Raw genomic sequence first — 3767 nt, 5'->3', positions numbered from 1 at the left:
AGTCATGCATTGACTATTTGTAGTTCTCATCCCTTGTGGATGAGAACCATGACTTCCATTCTTTTGTGTCTACTAAGTACCTGACAAATGGTAAATACTTCATCCCCTAGGTTGATTTTCATCAGGACCATGTGTCTCCTGAGGAACTATATTCTCCTGGAAATGGGCTCAAACGATTTGCTGTTTGTAGCAGCACTTGCACAGGCTGGGATAAAGAACACTCTGCCCTTTCTGAAAGGGCCATTCACCAGAAGTCCCACGAGGAAAGGGGAGAACTTCTGTTTAGTCAGCCAGACCCACCCAATTTTACTTTTCCATTCTAGTATTGCAACAGGAATCCCCACATCTTTAGGGCACCATTTGTTAGTCCACAGCACACTGAAACAAAGTAACACATTCATAGCAATAGGGAGGAGGCAGTTGAGTTCTGTAATCTTACATTCAGATAGCACTTCAACCTTGTGGAATCATGTAGACCTCTCACGGTATTCTTAGACCATCACTTCCCATTAACCAATGAGAAGACGGCAGGAGAGAGGAAATGACCCACCAACATTGGTACAACAGCTGGAGCATGTCAGTGCCTGAAGCCAGGTCTCCTGACCCTTAGCACGATGCTCCGTACTTCCCTGTGGGGACTCTTGCTGTCACTGTGGTTTTGAAAGGGGCAAGAAGGCCAGCAGCCATCTTTGCTCTCCCACTGTTGTTTCTTACTCTAATTCTTTGATTTAGAAGCAATAGTACTTTGTTTCTAAATAAATTGTATCCTGACCTGGGATGCTTTCAACTTTGAAAATGTCCAACATGTCTCTGAGATCCTTATTGATAGCCTCATAAATCACAACTCAAAACAACCTGTCCAGAAACAAGAAAACGTCACTCTGTGGAATAGTGATGTAATCACCTGCTCTCTCTCCTGCCTCTTGCCTAGTAATATGTGTCCAAGTGCTGAAGTTGTAACATATACATTCAGGCAGTATATGTTTCCATATTTTCCAGATAGAACAGAGCAAGTCTGGAAAGCATGTTCCAAAAATATGTACTTTGCTGTTAGAAATTATACTGCTCACAAAAATTAGGGGATCAGGGAACGTGCAGATACTCCAGTACTTTCAGCCTTTTGTATAGTGCATGTTCACCAATGAAATAAAAGTTGGTTTTGCATCTCATTTGCATAATTGAACAACTTTCTTTGACTTGTCATTTGCTTTTCTGATGTTCTTGTTTAATAAAAAAAATTAAATGCTTTCTTTTATCACTTCATATTCATTTTGAAATATCCCCTAATTTTTGTAAGCAGTATATATAATAGCTAAACAACAAATTTCAGGGCTTCCTGCTTGAGTCTCTCATTTCAGGTGTCTGGAGTAATAATCTGGGATCTAATGGGCTTTTCAACTATTTCTACACTTAGGGAGTAGTGAAAATAGGAGAATTATTTTGGGGACCACTAAGGCAGAAATCACCCCGAGCACAAGCGAATTCAACTAAGATCATTTGGTCTATAATTTTCATACAACATCAGGGTGAGGGGATGATAGGATGGGATAAACCTGAAGGGAAGGGGGCAGGGCACTATTGGGAGGGGACAAGGGAGCTGTTGAGAGGAACACAGGGGAGGGGGGATGCATTCGGGGCAACACTAGAATCTATGTAAACATAATAAATTAAAATCAATTAAAAAAAACATCATGGTGGTTAACTCTTTCGCAGATGGGCATGACATTTCTGGTGACTGGTCCATGGACTGGTGGTTGAAAAACCCCAGTAGGACACCAGCAGTACAGAACGCAGGGAGAGGCATCTGAGGTTCTACATGTAAAACAAGAGTATTTATACACAGGCTTGCTTATGCTCCCAGTCTCTAGTTACACAGGGTAGTCTACGAGACTGCAAACAGTCCGGAGACATATCTTCAAGACATCATGGGGGATTTCAAGCAGGGTCAGATTTGTACTCAGACTGGAGAGGCCACTATTATGATAATCCAGTTATGACTGTTCCACCACCAACTACCAGACCAGAGCATACAGACTGCACTCACCTGACATTAACTCCCATTTCAGAACTCAGGCCTCTCAGAGACGCCCGCCCACCCGGCAGAGGTCCTCCAAGAGTTGTGGTTCTTTCCCTTCAGGAATATTAACAAAAACAAGGAATGCTGGACTTGAGGCAGGGCTGTTTCTTTAAATCCCAAGGTGAATAGAATTTGTAGTGATCAATAGAGAGGTCCCTTCTAGTCTTCACTCCTTATTCCATTTCTCCACTCAAGGTTTTCTCTCCTGACAGTGCCTAAGTCTGTCAGACAAGGGCCTCCAATGAAGCCAGGACAACAGAGTCCCTGAGCTTCCCTGTTGCTGACCCCCAACTCCAGGATGGTAAGATAGGCCTGGGAGGGCCACGTGCTTAATTGTGCAGCTGATTCTATCATACTGCCCAGCTGTTGGAAGCAGAGGCCTGTTTGTTAACCCCTCTTAAATTTTTCCCAGCAGCTTTTCAATGTTGTTGATGCTAAACTTTGCCAAAATATGATTAGTGTATTCTGAGAGTAGGCTTTTGGAGTCACACAGCCCCTAGGTTAAAAACCCAACCGTATCCTCTGTCTGGCACTTGCACAAGCTAACGAAGTCCTCTGAACCTCAGCTTTCTCATCTTGTAAACCAGGCACAAAAATACCCATTCGCAAAGCTTAAAAGAGATATTGTATCATATATAACGTTCCCAGAATGAAGTCTGGTACATATATGCAGTTCCTTTGCACCCTATTCTCTCATCAAAAGTAAGGAAAGGTGCTCGCTTCGGCAGCACATATACTAAAATTGGAACGATACAGAGAAGATTAGCATGGCCCCTGCGCAAGGATGACACGCAAATTCGTGAAGCGTTCCATATTAAAAAAAAAAAAGTAAGGAAAGGAAGTCCAGTCAGTCAATACGGAAAAGCAGCAGCTTTTGCTACTCCTCTCTCCAGTCCTTTTGCTCTGGATTATCCACACAACATTCACTTACCCCGCAGAAGCTGTTACACACAGGCCCCGAAGACTCAAAACCTATAGCCCCCAATCCAGCCCTTTGCTGGGGAAGGGGGAGGATATGGCCAGAAGTCTGGCAAGGTCCACTCTCAAAACCACAGGTTATATATACTGTATTCCCTCATGTATTAATTAGATTCACACTTTTTTCAAAAAATTGGGGGTCTAAAAACTGGGTGCATCTTATACAGTGGTTGTAGATTTCTTACTTGCATTTCCCGCTTTTTCACGCTTGTTTTTGCTCTTATTGTTGATGGTAGTGATTCTTCATCAGACACAGATGAGGACAAGCAAATGGATGGGAGTTTTGACAGTGATGAGGAGTTGTATGAATTTTATGGTGAATAAAACTTGAGTTGGCCCTGGCCAGTTGGCTCAGCGGTAGAGCGTCGGCCTGGCGTGCGGGGGACCCGGGTTCGATTCCCGGCCAGGGCACATAGGAGAAGCACCCATTTGCTTCTCCACCCCCCCCCTTCCTCTCTGTCTCTCTCTTCCCCTCCCCCAGCCAAGGCTCCATTGGAGCAAAGATGGCCCAGGCCCTGGGGATGGCTCCTTGGCCTCTACCCCAGGCGCTAGAGTGGCTCTGGTCGCGGCAGAACGACACCCCAGAGGGGCAGAGCATCACCCCCTGGTGGGCAGAGCGTCCCGCCCCTGGTGGCGTGCCAGGTGGATCCCGGTCGGGCACATGCGGGAGTCTGTCTGACTGTCTCTCCCCGTTTCCAGCTTCAGAAAAATA

The 3767-nt window shown here is 45.0% G+C and overlaps 1 non-coding gene across 1 annotated transcript; it reads left to right on the top strand.

The window, feature by feature from the left end:
* The first annotated feature begins 2789 nt into the window (after nt 1–2789).
* LOC136390189 (U6 spliceosomal RNA) lies at nt 2790–2896 on the top strand. Its single transcript, XR_010748623.1, has one exon. It is a non-coding gene; the product is annotated as a U6 spliceosomal RNA (small nuclear RNA).
* Nucleotides 2897–3767: the final 871 nt, after the last annotated feature.

The sequence above is a fragment of the Saccopteryx leptura genome, chromosome 1 (genome assembly GCF_036850995.1).
Source record: "Saccopteryx leptura isolate mSacLep1 chromosome 1, mSacLep1_pri_phased_curated, whole genome shotgun sequence".
Classification (NCBI taxonomy): domain Eukaryota; kingdom Metazoa; phylum Chordata; class Mammalia; order Chiroptera; family Emballonuridae; genus Saccopteryx; species Saccopteryx leptura.
The sequence above is the reverse complement of the archived record's forward strand: the minus strand, read 5'-3'. Positions and strand labels throughout refer to the sequence as shown.